The sequence below is a fragment of the Rhineura floridana genome, chromosome 1 (assembly GCF_030035675.1).
Source record: "Rhineura floridana isolate rRhiFlo1 chromosome 1, rRhiFlo1.hap2, whole genome shotgun sequence".
Lineage (NCBI taxonomy): Eukaryota > Metazoa > Chordata > Lepidosauria > Squamata > Rhineuridae > Rhineura > Rhineura floridana.
The window spans coordinates 120,991,844-121,010,283 of NC_084480.1; positions in this window are offsets into that span (position 1 = coordinate 120,991,844).

Sequence of the window (18,440 nt, forward strand, 5' to 3'; positions counted from 1 at the left end):
TGGTCCACAGACCACAGTTTGGGAACCCCTGGCATAGAATATATCCCTAAGCAGCAAGTAAGCCCAGAGATCAGACAGAAACCCTTTGCCCACTATTACAGTTATCTCCTGCAGCTATAAGGATGCGTGGGATCTATTTTTGGGCATATTCTCAGTTCAGCAGAAGACAGATCAGCATATGCACACACACAAACACACCTGCCCCTCCTGCAAGCATCTGCGGACATGCATGTATTTGGGCATGTGGGTGGGAGGGAGCACGCCGTCAACCGCTGCAGAATCTTGGAGATAATGGGGGGTGGAGTGTAGGTGGAAAAAAGGGCGGACATTGGCACACATATTTAGCCGCAGAGATGGGGGGTGAGCAAGTCTTAAGCTTCCTCACTGCTCCTTGGCTTCGTCTGGGCTGAAGGTGAGACCTGGGTAGCCTCGCAAATAAGAATAATTTTTAAAAGGAGATGGCAGTGAATGAGGAGGCAAGAAAGGCAGGTAGGAAGGAGGGAAGCAGCCTTTCCTTGCAGCCTTGCTTCTTTTTGCTTCACGAAAAGCCCTCTCCTCCCATTCTAAGGGTGTCAGCAGCAGCAGCAGTGTGAGGAGATGGGAGTCGGTGATAGTAATCCCCTCTTCTTCCTGGTAGCTCCACCCTCAGCCTCCTTTGGCATCTGCCATGTTTTATAGTTTCAAGTTCAAGTTTCAAGTTTATTATAAATTGCAGGGCCGTAGGCCAACACAATGTTAAAAGGGTACAGCAATTTTTACTATAGTTACTATACAGTTTAAAACATAATATCAGTTATAAAACACCTATTTCATTTAGCACTCTAGAACATAATTAACTCGTAATTTCCTAGCTGCTTTCACAAACAAAGATACCTTGTGGGTCACCTCTGGATTTAAATCAGACATTAGGAAGAGTATTTTGTCCTCTTCTGTAAACAACCCGTGATCATCAAACCACTTTTTAAAAAATCTAGTTCTCGGGGTCTGGTATATTGGGCAATGTAGTAATATATAAGGAAGATCCTCTGTTTGGGCTCCACAGACGCATTTTCTTAGATCCTTCGGGATGCCAGCAATCCGTCCCTCTCTATTAGCGTTAGGCAAAGATAGAAAGCGTATTGCTGTAAATGCATGTCTGAAGTTAATTGGAAAAGGCTGCGTAAGGTATGGGGCACAGTGATGGTTAGTTTTAAACCTCCCATACCATGGGGCTACTCTAGAATTATTTAAAGTTAAATTGTCTAGATAGTCGCAGTGTTGAAAAATGGCTTCACGTAGTTTTTTGTTTGTTGATAGGGAGATATAATCCTGTGTAGTAAGATGGTAACTATGCAATATTTCATTTAATATTTAATTTACTATCCCATAGATTAGAAGCAAATGGATGTTCAAGGCAGAGTTTTAATATTTCCTTGCCCTGGAGTGTATTGTTTTATAGGCAGATGCCTGCCCTCAGTGTGCCTGAAAGATGCTCTGGTGCTCCCCTCTCGTTTGGAGCAAAGGGGAGGTGTTGTTTGCAATGGCAGTGGGGAGCAGACAGTGACCAAGGAGTGAAGACTCTTTTTAAAAAAAACTAATAAATGATTCATTTCTTCACTGTCTGCAGCCCCCTCTGGATTATTTTGCTGCCCCCATGGGGGCCACAGCCTGCAGGTTAGGAACCACTGAACTAGAAGTTTTAAAAAAGACACTGTTCTCTTAAGTATACTTGCTTGAAAGTTACCTCCATCAAAATCAATAGGAGAAAATAAGTTTAGGATAGGACATGTCTCATTATTTCTTCTTCAGAGACAGCCAGCACCAGATTTCAGGACACACACCCCCAAATGGCCATGACCGCACAGTATTTTTTTCTGCTGCTGCTGCTTCATCACCACTCACTGCCCTCTCTGACAGATCTCCAGATAGTGTTTTAATGCTGGTATGCAGGTGACAGTGCCACTTTTGAACGAGGGTGAAACCGGAATCCCCTCCATGGTGGCTGTCCGCCATCTTAATCTGCTCACAATGCAGTGCCCTAGGTGATAAATCAATACAATCTATGGACTTTGTTGTCACTGCTGACATCCACCCCTGAAATGGCCATCCAGGGGCCTGGTAGGGTTAGGGTGTTGAGTGGCAGTGCAGCTGCAGCAGGCCAGTGTGAAGACCTTCTGAGCTGCTGAGGCCCTTGGCCACAGTGTCTGACCTGGCTGACTGCTGGCGCTGTGGGCAATTGTCTAACATGTGGGGTAAAGCCTGTCCTCAGGAGATGTATTTTGTTCCTATGTGCCTTTCCACTCCTGGTTTTTTTTTCTGGTGGTGCCATTGCAATGCCCAGTATGTTTTATGACCTAGAGCAGCAGTGGTGAACCTGTAGCCATCCAGATGTTGTTAGACTCTGCCTTCTATTATTCCTAACCAGCCTGACTAGTGGCCAGGGATGGGAGTTGTAGTCCAGCAACATCTGGAGGACCACACATTCCTCACTCTCTGACCTAAAGTACACCCTAGAACATCCAGGGTTTCCATGGCAGACAAGCCAATATGAAATGGGTTACATAAGAATATAAGAGCCCTGCTGGATCAGGCCAAGGGCCCATCTAGTCCAGCACAGTTCTCACTGTGGCCAACCAGATGCCCATGGGAAGCCTGCAAGCAGGACCTGTGTGCAACAGTGATCTCTCCACTTGTGATTCACAGCAACTGATATTCAGAGGTATACTACCCTGGCAGTGGAGGGATAACATGTGTATGTCTAGGAATATAAGAAGAGCCTGCTGGATCAGGCCAGTGGCCCATCTAGCCCAGCATTATGTTCTCAGAGTGGCCAACCTGATGACCATGGGAAGCCCACAAGCAAGGTGTGAGCACAACAGCACTCTCCCTTCCTGCTGTTTCCAGCAAATGGTATTTCAGAGCCATACTGCTCCTGACTGTGGAGGTAGAACATAGCCAGCAGAGGTAGCAGCCACTGATAGCCTTATCCTCTGTGAATTTGTGGAATCCTCTTTTAAAGCTATCCAAGTTGGTGGCCATCACTGTCTCCTGTGGGAGTGAATTCCATAGCTTAACTATGAGCTGTGTAAAGAAGTATTTTCTTTTACCTGTCCTGAATCTTCCAGCATTCAGCTTCACTGGATGTCCATGAGTTCTAGTATTGAGAGGGAGAAAACCTTTCTCCATCCACTTCTCCATGCTGTGCATAATTTTATATACCTTACCATCTCTCCTTTTTCTTACTCACCTTTTCTCTAAACTAAAAAGTCCCAGATGTTGTAACCTTTCCTCACAGTGAAGTTGCTCCATCACTGCTCCAGCTATTTCCAGATCTTGCTCCTTCATTCCAGTTTACTTGATATTATTTATTTATTATTATTATTTATCAGATTTATATCCCGCCCTTTCTCCCAGTAGGAGCCCAGGGCTGCACACCTCTCTCATCCAAACTGCACAAACCCAGCCTGTTCCCCTTAACTAAAATAAATGTCACTCTTTCTGAGCAACTGTCCATCTGCAGTAGCTAGCAGTGAATGGCTCCTTTTTCACCAGAGACGCTGAGCAGTATTCCCCATTGTCAATGTGCTAACCAATGTCCGCCCACATGTCCAAGGACGTAGCATCCCTCACCAGGCTCAGAAAGGTGCTTCATGTTATTGACAGCACAGCTGTCAGAAGCTCAGCTGGAGTCATGAGATCACACAGGTACTTGGCCTCAATGAGCTGCATGGATCGTAGTGGCCTGACTCCTGCTAGGATGCTCTGACACAGCTATTTTGTTCCTCATAGGCACAGCTGCTTCGGGGAGGGGGGGACAGGCAGGGGGAATCTCATTTCCAGTCATCAGAACTGATCAATGAGAGTCCACCATTTCTTGTGCAACTCTTCTCTTTTCATTCCTGTGCGCTATGTGCCTCTTTTTTGAGCCAATTTTTCCTCTCTGAAAGCGCCCTCTAATTTTCTACAAGCAATTACTGCAATCTACATAAAAAAATTAAGCATGCAGATGCAAATTAGCATGTACATTTGCAGTCATTGTGTGCATGCACTCACGTGTATCTCTCCAAGAGTTTCTGGTGAGAGGAGGGGCAGTTTCAGAAATTAACAACAGATGCAAGACCAAAGTTGCAAGTCTGCAAGAAATCAGATGGTTTTCTTAAAAATCATCCTCATTTTACTAAAATATTTTGCAGAGTCCCAGTATAAACAGATAGCTACCTATCACTAAGAGGAAGGCAATGGTAAACCACCCCCAGTACCTCTTACCATGAAAACCCTATGAATACATCTGAAAGATTCATAGGGTCGCCATAAGTCGTAATCGACTTGAAGGCATATAACAACAACAATCTATCACTAAATTATAGATATGGTTGCTGAGAGACAGAGTGCACCTTTCTCTCCAGAACAGGTAGTGAACAGTATAAAGAAGCAAGTCCCTAGCTTTTTCTTTTTCTTTGCTTTTAGCATGGAAGGCTGGTTGCTAGGGCAAGGTGGGGCACAGCCCTACCGCTATTTTTATTACTGCAGTGCTTAAGTGCCCCCAATATCTCTGTAAGAGAGGATTATGGGGAAGAAACCAAAACAAATTAGCTCTGTCTCAGGTGACCTCCTTGGCTGCCCCACCAGTTCCACTGGTACCAGCCACCATCACTTTTAGCTACATTCTGCACTGTCAGCTTTTCTTAGTCTGTCAGCTCGTGCAAAAGCCTCAGGACCATGACATCAGAGGCTCAGAAATCACCTGAGAAATTGCTCCTCCTCTGCAGAGCTTGAAGCTCAAGCTGGGACCCTCCACAGGCATGCAAAACACTGGAGCCGTAGCAATGGATATGCTGTAGGAAGCCTTACAGGAAACAGGCAGCAGGTGATGAGAGAGACCTCTGCCTGAGGCCCTGAGAACCACCACCAGTCTCGGTTTGAAGGACCAACAGTCTGACTCACAAGATACAGCAACTTTGGGCCCCTCCAGACTGGTATTTCGTATGTGCATGTGTGTGTTTTGCAGGCGTACTCTGCAATATGTCATTGCTGCAATAATAGTGCATTAGTGCTGAATTTATACTGGGTTCCCACATCAATTCCACTTTATGAGTTGTTCTGCAATGCTTCCACAGTGTTACAGCATTATTGCCATCTGGAGAGGCACTCATGCACTACAGCACAACACACACACACATACTGAATCATTTGTGGCATGAAAAGTTATAGGATTTCAGCAAGAAACTACGGGACATGCACTGATTGGAAGTGAAGCAGTGTATCAGCCTCAAACGTCTGCAGGCACAAACAGTTTTGCAAGCGGGATCACTAACTGCCCCAATACTACCATGAGCACAAATTCATCCTGAAAACAGTCAGAAGGATGTCTGGATGGACCCTTTATATGTATTTCTAGGCCAAGTTAAAGGTTCTGGTTTTGATGTACAAAGCCCTATACAGTTTGGGACCAGGACACCAGAAGGATCATCTTACCCCTTTATATACCTAGTCAATCACTGTGCTCTTCAGGTGAGGGCCTCCTGCAGATACCATCTTATCAGGAGGTCCGTTCCCCACAACATAGGAAGTGGACCTTTAGTGCAGTAGCACATTCCCTGTGGAATTCCCTACCCTTAAATATTAGATAGCTGCCATCTGTTATATTTCAGCACCTATTGAAGACCTTCCTCTTTCAACAAGCCTTCTAAGAGCTTATCCCAGTCTGCGTCTGTGTTAGAATTGCTTTTACAGATACTTTTAAAATTGTATTTTAAAAAAGATTTTTAAAATATATATTTAAAGATGTTTTGTTTTAATGTTTTAAAATCTTTTGTTTTTAAGACATTTTAGAGCAGTGGTTCCCAACCTTTAGGAGTACGGGACCCCCTTTTTAAACTCAAAATTTTTTGTGACCCCCGCATGCTAATTGTTGTAATTTTAGTATCTGTTAATTGAAAAAAATACATAATGAAGTGTTAAGTAATGTCATTTTTTGTTCATCTCAACAACAAATATATTTATTATCTGCCCTTCACCAGAAAGTCCCAGGGCAGATTACAGAATATAAACAACTTATAACAAAATTTGAAGGATAGTCAACTTACTAGGTAACTAGGGGCTTCACGCACCAATCCCATACACATACATATACATGTACACACACACACACACGAGCTCCCAAAACACACACATTCACACCCATACCCAGGGACTCCCACCCCTCAAGGATGCTGTGACAGTGGCTCACTGTCTTACCATATTTTGATTTTGCTAACAAAAAAGCAAAACAAGGAATAGAAACTAAAGATAAAATCCCTTACATCTCTTTATCAAAGGGGCATGTGACAGAGATACACACACACACACACACACAATCTTCCATAAGCCAGCCAAAAATTACCTCTTTGTATTTGAACATTTTTACGATCCTTATGTATCATACCACACTTACTCAGAGGGGTGGCACAGGACACCCTGAAGGTCATCTATTCTCCTTAAGTATAGTGGATCAGTACAAGGTTGTTGCTTTTTAAAAGATCTGGGCCATATATAGAGTTAAGCCCCCAGATGAGAACAGGATCCAAATAACAAAAGGGGGAAGGGCTGTCCATTAATTTAAGAAGGGGATGGTTCCTTGAGCAAGGCAAGTTGGGAAACACACTGCCCTCTCCCTCCTTCTTTTCATGAGACAGCCTGAATAGTTGTTAACTCCATCACACTCAGGCATCCCCTTGCCTCCCCCACCATACACAGGTTTGGCCAGACACCGTCCCACCCTGACCCCCCCCCACCTACTGCTTCTGCCCCCTCCCAATGTTAGCAACCCTAGGAGAAAGCCCTGCATATCACTAGTGGGGGGGAGGTGAAGTGTGTGGGGCAGTCTCCTGCAAGCCTTCCCTCCGCGCCCTTCTAATTTGGGAACCTCTCAGTAGCAATTTCAAGCCTAAGCAGAAAAAAGAGAGGGGACGGAGTAGTCGGCTGGTTTCTCACCTGCATCCCCAGCAGGCCAAGCTGCTGCACAGGGGAGCCATGATGACGGAAGCGGCAAGAGACAGTGCGCTGCTGTTCCTGCTCCGCCACTGCTGCCCCTCCTGCTCGTTTGAGGCGGTTCCAGGAACAGAAGGATTCACCTCAGCACCATCACCTCCTCCACCCACACACCCTAATCCACCAGGTCTACCAATGGACCACGGAAGGAACATGCGAGGGGAGGACTTGTGTGGTGTCCGTGCACGTGCACAGAAGGTGGGCAGGCGGGCACTGAACAAGCAGTAAGCCTTCCTGAGTTTCACTCCTGAATTTCTTGAAATAATCGCATATTCTTCTGCCTACTGTTCTTGCGGTGGCAGCAGAGGCGGCATTCCTCTGCACTCTTCTTTGCGGCCTCCTTTCTATTGTTCCGCGACCCCCTTGGGGGCCGTGGCCCCCAGGTTGGGAATCACTGTTTTAGAGTGTTTTTAGTGTTTTTCTTTGCCGCCCTGGGCTTCTTCTGAGAGGAAAGGCAGGATATAAATTTAATAAACAAACTAAAAAAAAGTGGTTTTGTCCAGCTCCAACAACTCACCTTGGGTTGGTCATTATTACACAAGGTTGCTCCTTACCTTTTCCTGACCTGACAGCTCTGCCTCAACCTTCTTTGTTTCTCCACTCTGGCCTTTGCCTTCTGTGGACAAGGTTCTTCAGGGATGGCCTTGACCAGTTTGACTTAGCGGATGGATTGCCCTTAGAACATGCCAGTTCTGTTTTCGACTGCTTCATCATCAGTTTCCAGCATCTCCTCAAACTTTAGACCCTGGTCATTTCAGGACTTGCTGTATCCTCCAGCCTTGTCCTCACAATACTGTTTACAAGCCTGTTGCCATGCATAAAATAGATGAACACAATATGGCCGGAAGAGAGAGAAAAAGAGAGAGTTGCAAGAGCAGTAGTAGAGCTTCTCCAATGTGTGCGCGCGTGCACAGATGTATGGTGCAAACAATGTTGCATGCTTCATTGATAATATCTGTAAAGAATCAATGCTCAGAGCTTACCATTGTGTAAACTGCAGCCCTACTGGGTTCACTTGAAAGGTAGTCCTCATGGAGGAACCATGAAACTGGATATGAAACAGCAGAAACAAAGGGGCATGCCTGTATATAGGAAAGAAGGGAAGGGTCTTTTCATTGGTGGCCCCCTGGTTAAGGAAGTCTCTGCCCAGGGAGACTCACCTTGATGTCCTTTTTGCACCAGGTTAAATATGACTTTTTATTCCTCCTGGTGTATTAATAGTTTGATTTTGTCTTATTCATTTCCACAGTTTTATGCTGCTCTTTAAGACCATGCTGTTTTCAGCATTTCGCTCGTCTATTTTCACTGGTTTTAATTGTTTGTATTGCATTTTGATTCTTTGTGAGCCGTCTTGGAACTTGCTTGAAGGTGAGGTATAAATTTCCATAATACATAAATAGGAGACAGATGGGAGGGCGTTCAGTGGTTCAGAAGGGCAGTGCCGTTGGAGCCAGGTGGGTATGGCCAATGAGGTTTCTCAGTGGGTGGGACAATGGAAGAGTCAGTCTGTTTATCAGCGATGAGGCAAACTCAAATTTAGAGAAACATCCACCTATATCATATTGTCGCCTGAAGCACTTTGGACAATCTGCTATTCATTTTGTAATGAATTTACTTTACCAGCATGCAAAGAGATTTAATTAAATGAATATGTAGTGATATTTGCAGGCGGGGGGGGGGGAGATGAAAGACACAGGAAAAATTCAAGAAGCTGGGAGGGGGGGAATTCTCCAGAATAGCACATACAGCAAACGTGGCTGCTTTGATGTTTACAAACACAATAAAATATTTCGCTATCCAAAGAGGAGGAGAGAGAAAGAGAAGTGGACTTTCTCCACCTTCATGGTTTTGTCTGTTTATCCGTCAAGGATTTCACTCAGTAGTGATGGAACAGATGTTTTCACAGCTCCTTATTTCCTCCAACTATTTACTGAGCTGCCAGTGTGTAGAGGAGAGAGGAGGAGGAGCTTGCCAATTCACTTTCACATACACCCCGGGCTACTTTACAGCTAACTAACTCTGTGCCTGAAGCCCCTCTGCTTTCCACGATGTAAAATCTTGCCAGGCAAAAGGCCACCAGAAGTATTTCAAAGCAGGTTGCCTCAAATGAGGCAACATCCCGGTGCTCATTTAAAGCAGGGCGCTTTTCTTTTCTGTAAAAAAAAGAAGCAACTTTGTGAGTATGCAAAGCAAACATCTTCTAATATTTGTCTCAAGCTAGGAGCTCACAAGATGGGCTTGCTATTTTACTCTGTTCGTTTAAATCATTAGAGGCCCACCAGCAAACAGGAACCCCCAGGCTGCTAAAAGACACGTATGGGAATAACATGTTTAACTAAATTGCAAAGCAGTTCCTTGTAAACCACATGCTATAAAACCCTTTCTAAAAGAGCTATTTCCTTACAGCCTCACAAGACAGGGCTTTGATTTTATGCATGGCAATAACACTATAATCTTGCACAGTGCAGCCTTAAGTACCCCTTTACCCTGCCTCCCACATATACAGTTATTAATAAATGATTTACCATTCAATAGCTTCTGGAGGACTTTTGGAAGCCGTTGTAGTCCAGCGGACAGTGTTGTTGCATTTGGCACTGAAATCTTACTTCCCTAGCTGCCAGAAGAAATCTGCCTTCCAAGCATGGTGCTTGTGATGACAGCATATTTATTGCATTTGCAACTCACAGTTTCTCCAATAATAGTAAGTGGGCATGTACAATATGGGAGTTGCCGTTTTATCTACACAACAACCCTGTGAAGCAGACTAGGCTCCGAGATTTGATTAAACCAAGGGCACCCAAGTAAGCTCTATTGGTGTGTGGGGATCTGAACTCAGATTTTCCCATTTTTCTTGGGACACTATGCTTCCATCTCTGTATTGCAATATAGATGTGTGTGTATAACAGGAATATAGAGAGGTAAGACCTATCCTGATGGTAGCCAAAGTGTTACAGTGTTGATCAATGGGGTAGGAAAAACACCTTTAGACAGCCTTGCACATATCCACAAGTTACTAGTCCATATCTTTTACTAGCCCTACCCCCATGCACACATCTGTGTTAGTCATTTGTTGACATACCAACATCTTTAAAGAGAACCACAGATTATGAAAAAGGTTTTGGTCACCTGTAAGATAGTTTTACTCAACATAGGCAACCAGACATGAGTGTGAATTTACAAGGATGTAGTTGGAATTTCAATCTGCAGAAAATTGTTCTGAGAATATGTGCATGTGTGTGTGTGTAAAAAAACTATTTTTTCATGCAATTTGTTCTCTGCCCCATCCTATGGTGAGCTACAATCTATTTTTCTGTGTATGTAATATGACAAGGATAACTATTTTCAGGTGACAACTGTATTCTCTTGACCTACACTTTGTGAATGAGGCTTTTTCTTTGGTTATTGCACTGCCCTTAAGAACCATTTTTAGCAATTCTTTAATGACATCTATCATATTAATTATACATTCAGATAGTGCTTTAAAGCTCTAAAAGCCCGTGTGACGCCCCCACCCTGTGATGTGTAATGGCTTATTCACACATGAAAGAAATCACTTGCCAGCACATGGTTAAAAGATGCAGTGCATATCCCAGGGCCCTTTCACACATAGCACTTCTAGCTCCACACCTAAACATGTGAAATGGAGATGCCATAAATAAGTCCATTAACTTCAGTAAATCTACTCTGAGTAGGCCTCGAATACCATTCATTTTTTGCAAAAAAACAACAACCCCACCTTGAAACATGTATCATATAGGCATACTTGTCAAGGAATTGTACTTCCTGTATTGCCCTCTGGAGCATATACAGTATACAGGGTGGCAACCACTGGTGTGCTACACACAATGTGTGACATGGCCCCATTATTTTATTCCAAAACAACAAACAGCAGCAGCAGCAAATTCCACAGATGCCCTTTTAGGCTGGGCTTCATAATATTGTACAAAGTGTGTCTTTCAAGCTCAAGTGCCTTGCTGCGTTATTATTCAAAATGACTTGTTTATCGTTCATGAATGAATTTTTTTACCGTACACTATATTCCATGGATACGACCCCTGACATATACAGACATCACTAAGAAAACAAAACCAACACCAAAACAAGAAACATAAGATGACGACCAGCCTGGAATTGTGGGACTGGGCCAAAGGAAAGGTGTGTGTGTGTGTGGGGGGGCATTAAGCAGAGGATTTAATTTGATGTATTAGAAAGAAAGTCGTTGAACAAATGAGATTTTGTTAGTGGCGGTAGTTTAATGACTTCTCTTTTCAGTGCTCTTTGACTGCTTTCTAATAGCTTTCTGCCTGGGTCCATTTTTGTGGCACACTAGCTTTGGCCCAGTGCCAGCATGACAATCAATATCTCTTGAGCCACTTCTCCTCTCTCAGAGATTATTTCTTTGTTTTATTGGTGGGTGGATGGGGAAGGGAAGGGAAAGGGGGGCAATTTCTACACTGAAACAGGATGTCCTGCTGGTGTCTCAGACTCTGAAAGGCTCCATTTCATCGCCTGTGCTGGTGGCGCGAAATGGCTTAAGTTAATCCAGGAGGACTTAGACGGCTGCAGGATTCTTCTCAGGCTCTTGCTTTATGATTCAGAAACCTCAGAGGGATGCCGCCTGAGCAGGCAGCACAGAGGAGCAGGTTCTTATAAAGCACAAGGAAGCCAGAGGGAAAGTATTGTGTTTTAGCTTGGAACTATAAATCACCTCTGGATTTCCCTTTCAAATAACAGATATAGACACACACACCTACAGTCACACACTCTGAATCTAACATCTGTCAGTTGAGAGAGTCCTAGAAATTACAACAACATTAGGGATGGACAGATCTGTCAGTTTCTCACTTTTTCAGTCTTAAATTCAGTTCCCCACATTTCTGCAGCAATTTGCATTTTTGTCATGAAAATTTGTTAGTATTTTAGTGCAAGTTTCTCCTAATAAATACATTTTTGTGGATGTCTTCAGTGACCTTACCCATGTGCTGGCATGGTTGTGGGATGAAGGGTACCTACTTCCACATGTGGTGGTCTTGTCCGGAGGCTGACCATTTTTGGATGGAAGTATTCATAGAGTTGCAGAAAATAGTGAGGCAACCTCTGGACAAGAACTCTCAGCTGGCATTACTTAATTTGCTTGTGGATCATAATATTGATTTGAAATGTAGAGAGATGTTTAGACATGTATTCATGGTGACCCATCTGACATTAGCCAAATACTGGAAGAACTAGCAAGGGGCTAGCATTGATGCTTGGTATCACAAAGTATGGCAACTGGCATTAACAAAAAAAACTTATACATTGAAAGTGATGAAGGGACAAATTGAAAAAAGATTATTCTGTGAATGATTTAATTTAATTTCCTTGATAAATAAATTAAGACAATGGCAGGACTCGTCCCACACAGTATGTCCGGCTTTGGAACTAATAAGCCTTCTCTGACTGATTGTCTGCCTGAAGATGGATGAAACAGAGCATTTTTATTCACTAAATTTTACACTTGTGGTGTTTCCTAAACATATTTTCTGTATATCCTTCTTGAAACAATTCAGGGGATGAGGGGAAAACTTTGTTGTACCATTGTGTGAGATATCTATCATGCCTTACATTGAGATGATGAAATATGATTATCTTCTACTTTGTTCACTTACCTGTATTAAGTTGCATTGTCTTATGTTCATCCATATTTCGGGGAGAGGGTGTCTTGTTACATGTATTGTAATTCCATCTCTTACAATAAAAAGGGAAAAAACCACACGTTTTTGTATGAACCTTTCACTAATCTACACATTTTTGAAAGGAATTTTCCTTGATATAATGCCCTTTGAATGTTATATTGACAAATATATTCATTTTTATGCACCCTTTCCCCTAATGCATGCATTTTCGTAAACATTGTTTGGTTGGAGAACTGGAACACAAAATTCAGATACATGAGAATTTTGAAGGATGGCTCCCTTTCAGTTCTCATATTGTTTTGGAAAGTGTGGATTAGGTAGGTTCACCTTTAAATGAAAAATGAATCAAATTTCTCCTCCATCCCTAAACAATACATATATTAAAATCACTGTTGGGCTGTCATAACATGGCTCTCCTCAATATTAAAAGTGAAAGGGTTTGGGGACCCCACCCCCATAACACATCAAATCTTCCTGAACCTGTGTATTATCAACACTCAGTCACAATCACCAACCATACAGATACAGGATTTATTTATTTTCTAGAAGGTCAAACGTCAACATCTACAAAAGCAAATACACATGGCCCCGAACAGACACAGATATAAAGAAAAACAAAAGTGTTAGAACCTACATGTCAGGAGGCCAAAGTTATAAGGGTATTACTTTATGTAAAAGGTATTGATTCACATATGGTTACCATTTTGGTACTTTCTTGTAGCCAACTAGTCAATATACCAGCATTCATTCCACTTTGGTGACTTAGCTTAGTTCAGGTCACCACAGAATGTATTATTTATAAATGGGTTGTGAACCAGGTTTTGTCCACGTTAAGTACCATGAGTCCAGAAATAGTTTTAAAAACAAAACATTGATGAATAGGCTCAGAATAGCCTATTTACTCTCTTCCTTTGTACAACTGTCTTGCAAGGTAGACCAGCTGAGCTTCTCCAATTATCCGGCAGAGCTGCCATCACTTCCTACACCCCTTTTCCCCACAGGAAGAATCTGGGGGGGGGGTCTATTTTAGTTCTAGAGCCCCAGGATCCTGGACCCTCTTGCGTTTCTAGCCGATCCCTTGGTATTTTACTGTGAGTGCTAAAGCCAGCACCCCACTCGCTCTGTATTGCTCCCAGCAATCTGCAGAGTCTGCTTTTCTTTAGCTCCCCAAATCCTTTTACCTGATCGTGGGAATTCTTGATTGCCCTAGGCACATGAGGGGTCCAAACATCCTGAGAGTTTGGCAACCAAGCACATAGATCCCACTTACCAGTTTAGATGATGTTTATTAAGAGCAAAAGGCAAAGGGAGGACAAATGAATGGAGCAGAACTTTGAAATAAAAACAAGCTCTTTAGCCCAACTGTCTACCTGATCCTAAGTCACGACTTACATGCCGGCTTTTGGTCTCATCGTGTATAAAGTAGCTTGGCTAGTCATGTGCAGGCTTTTTCTGATGGTGGAGGAGGGGCAAAGGCTGCCTATCACAGCCCACCTTTTAAGGATTTTTCCTCCCACTTTTGGTTGAGGGGCACCTGGCTCCCTTGGACCAATGAAAGCTCAAGTCATGTACTGCAGGTAACAAGGGATTAACCTTTTGGGAGGAGGAAGGGGAGATCAGATACCTCCTGGGCAGAGGAAAGGGCCATCTCCCTCTCAAAGAGGATTCCTCCAGGGTTTGTGGACTCCAGCTGGGCTTATGTGTTGGGCTGCCCAGCTGCCTGAAATGGAGAGGCAAAAGAGATCTTTGTCACAAATTGTATCTGCAAGGTGGTTATTGTTGTTTTGCGCTTGCTATTACACTGTTAAGCATTTCTTACAATTCACAACATTTAAGCCCTGATCAAAAATACAGTAAAGCCGCTGACAGTTGTATAAGGCATGTGGTATACAAGGGCCCGCAGGCTTTAGGGGCCCTACCAAGCCAAAAAATCTTCTTAAATTATGATATAAAAATAATTTCATTTTTAAAATTATTATTATTAGTTGCTTTTTCAACAATGATCTCAAAACAACTTACAAACATTAAAAACATATAAAAGCAAGAGTAAAAATCCTAAAATACTCACAAAAAGCATAAACACAAGATCCAACTCATCCCCATTTGACTAAAAACAAACAGAAAATTAAACTCCAAAGGCCTGAGTGAATAAAAATATTATTACCAGGCACCTAATAACAGATAGCAACGGCATCAGGTGTGCCTCCTTGGGGAGAACATTCCACAAATGACCTGTTCTCATGATGTAACCCTCCGCACTTTCCTCAAGGCAGTTATATGATCATTTGAGTTTTGGAGAGTTTTTTCTGACAGAAATGCATCAGGTCTGAAGCTTGCCTTCTGATACAAATCAGGGAGGCTCATAGTGGGAATTTCCCAGATGCTAAGAGTTACTGATTTTCTGCTACTTCTTGGAGACCTTCCTGCTACTTTTGCTACAGAAAACCCTAATGGTTAGTAGCAAGGCTTTCCCATGCTGGCGACGGTGTGCTTTCTCTTTCTTCCTCTCTCTGACTACCAAGTTGTTTATGTGTAAGAATAGAGTGGTAGCATAAAGGCTCTCCTGCAGGAGTATGCTATTTATTTATTTGTTAAATTTCTATCCTGCCCTTCCTCCCAAAAGGAGCCCAAGGTGGCAAACAAGAGACAAAGCACTCAAAACATCTCAAAAACAAAACTTCTTAAAAACATCTTTAAAATAATCTGGAAAACATTTTTTTAAAAATCTTTTAAAAAATCTTAAAAAGCAATTCCATACCTGTTGCAGACTGGGATAAGGACTGGGATAAGGACTCCTTGAAAGGCTTGTTGAAAGAGAAAGGTCTTCCATAGACACTGAAAAGATAGCAAAGGTGGTGTCTAGATGGACCAATGGTCTGCAGCAGTTAAAGGCAGCTTCATAGGTTCCTATTTTATGCTGCCATTGGTCTCCCATGGATTTCAAAAAACGGTGATGCCTTCTAAAATCAGACAAGTCAAATCCTGAAAAAGTTGCCATGGAATAATTGCTTGGAGACTCATTTAAAAAAATTGTGGTAGAAGGTCTCTAGGCCAATAGTACCCAAACATTTTTTCCCCATGGACCGGCCACTTGAAAATTGCTGAGGACCTTGGTGGACAGGATCTTTTCTCTTCCTGTTATAACAGTTGTAATGTGCTGTGCTAGATGCTGGATGATTTTTAGTGCTTTCTTTATTCCTTATACTGTAGTTTATTGTATTGCAACTTGAATTCCATAGAATTAAAATGGTAAGTGATCTTCACAGACATGTTGCGGACCACCTGAATCAAGCTCGCAGATCACAGTTTGGGAAAGCCTGGTCTAGGAAACATTAAATCCAATTAAATTAAATGCATGTAATGTAGATGGGTGAGGGCCAAAGTGGTATAGTGGTTAGAGTATCGGAGTGGGAACTGAGAGATCAGGGTTCAAATCCCTGCATGGCCACAAAGCTCCCTAGGTAAACTTGGGCTGTTTCTCAGCCTAACCTACCTCATAGGGTTGTTGTGAGGATAAAATAGGGAGGGAGAGGACCATGTTTGTACGCCACCTTGAACTCCTTGGAGGAAAGGTGGGATATAAATGTAATAAATAAATAAATAATCTGTTATTTCATGTGGCTTAGCTGGCATGGATAAACTTAGACTCAGAAAACTAAAGCTGTGAGCTGCTTCAAGACATTTTAAACAAAACTTAGGAGTTTTAGTCAGTTTTTACACATAGATTTAGATTAATAAAATGTACATTAATCAATCAATCTGCAAACATCTAACAACACTGTTTCTGATGCAAAAGGCATTTTATGCACACCTGTTGTTGAACACAAGACCCTTGCTGGATCAGACCAAAGGCCTCTCTAGTCCAACTTCCTGCCTCCCACAGGACTTGGCACACTGGGAACCAGGAAATGTCTGCAGTTTCAAGCTACACCTTTTATTCTGGCTTCTTCTAATACCAACAGCAGCAGAGGGTATGCACTTGCCAATACAAGGAACGGACACCAGCAGGAGACTTTGATCCAAAATTAAATTCAAGTTCAGGGCATGCAAAAGCCAGAATGCTTGATTTGATCTTTGTGAACTGTCTCTCTGATGGTGCAGATCAGAATTTAGCTCTCTACTAGATTTCACAACTCAGCAGTTTAAATGTATCAAAATATGAATTTAAATCCTTACCTTGCATAGCATTTCCCCCAGTATATATAGCCTATTAATACAGAAATGGAAGAGAACAGAACTGCTAAAAATCATGAGAACATGGTACAGAAATACATTCAGCCATTCCTACATAAAAAAGTGTTTGAACAGACAAATATCTTTATATTTTAAGTGTGTGAAACAGCTTCTTAGAATGGCACTTCTATTAATTTTTATGCACTAATACAGTAGTTCCCAACCTGGGGGCCATGATCCCCAGGGGGGCTGCAAAGTAATCCAGAGGGGGCCACAGACAGTGAAGAAATGAATTGTTTATTATTATTTTTATATGAGTCTTCATTCCTTGGGCACTGTCTGCTCCTCACTACCGCTGCAAACAACACCTCCCCCTTGCTCCAAACGAGAGGGGAGCACCAGAGCATCTTTCAGGTGCACTGAGGGCAGGCATCTGCCTATAAGACGTAGCAGATGCCAAAGGAGGCTGAGTGTGGAGCTACCAGGAAAAAGACTCCTGTCTCCTAGCACTGCCACTGCTGCTGCTGCCCTTACTCAGAACCAGCGGAGAGGGCTTTTTGTGAAGCAAAAAGTAGCAAGGCTGCAAGGAAAAGCTGCTTTCCTTCTTCCTTCCTGCCTTTCTTGGTTTCTGATTCACTGCCATCTCCTTTTAAAAATTATTCTTATTTGCGAGGCTGCTCAGATCTCGCCTTCAGCCCAGACGAAACCAAGGAGCAGTGAGGAAGCTCAGGAATTGCTTGCCCCCCATCTCTGAGGCTAAATGTGTGTGCCAGTGTCTCCCCTTTCTTCCACCTACAACCTGCCCCCCCATCTCTCTCCCCAAGACGCATTAAGAAAAGAAAGCAACACCTCCCTGTCTGCTGGGAGCTTTTTATGGAAAAGGATACTTGGAGATGTGATTTTGCCATGCACCATTTTATCAATTAACAGAGGCTAAAATTACAATTAGCGTGGGGGGTGGCGTCATGAATTTTTTGAGCTTAAAAAGGGGGTTCTGTACTCATAAAGGTTGGGAACCACTGCACTAATAGGTTAAATTACACATAAAAGTGAAAGTAACTTGTTTATGAGAAGACATCTAAAGCATATTGAAAGCCATCCCCTCCCCAAAGAAACCTGGGAACTGTAGTTTACCCCTCACAGAGCTACGGTTCCCACCATCTTAACAAACTAAAGTGCTTTCGAAGAGTTTTGAATGTATATTCAGCCAATGTATATGCAGCCAAGATCAACTTCCCTGCAGGCTATTTTAAAAGAAACCACACAGAATAGTACAAATCAGAGCCACTGACAAGATCTCACTTCACTTGTTAATTAAGATGAACTTACACATAGATAAGGATCTTGATTAACAATAACTTGCTCTGATAGAGGTCTAACAAGCAGACCAGAGCACCTCTGCCAGAAAGTTTAATAGATGATACCTGGAGTTCTCAAACAGTTGAATATAACTCGAAACTGCTTAACTTTAGCTTTACAGCCATGAAACTACTAAAATGTTTTTTTATTTCTTGCACATCTATGGCCACAGCAGTAGAGCACACACAGTGCACGCAGAATGTCCCAAGTTTGACCCGTAGCATC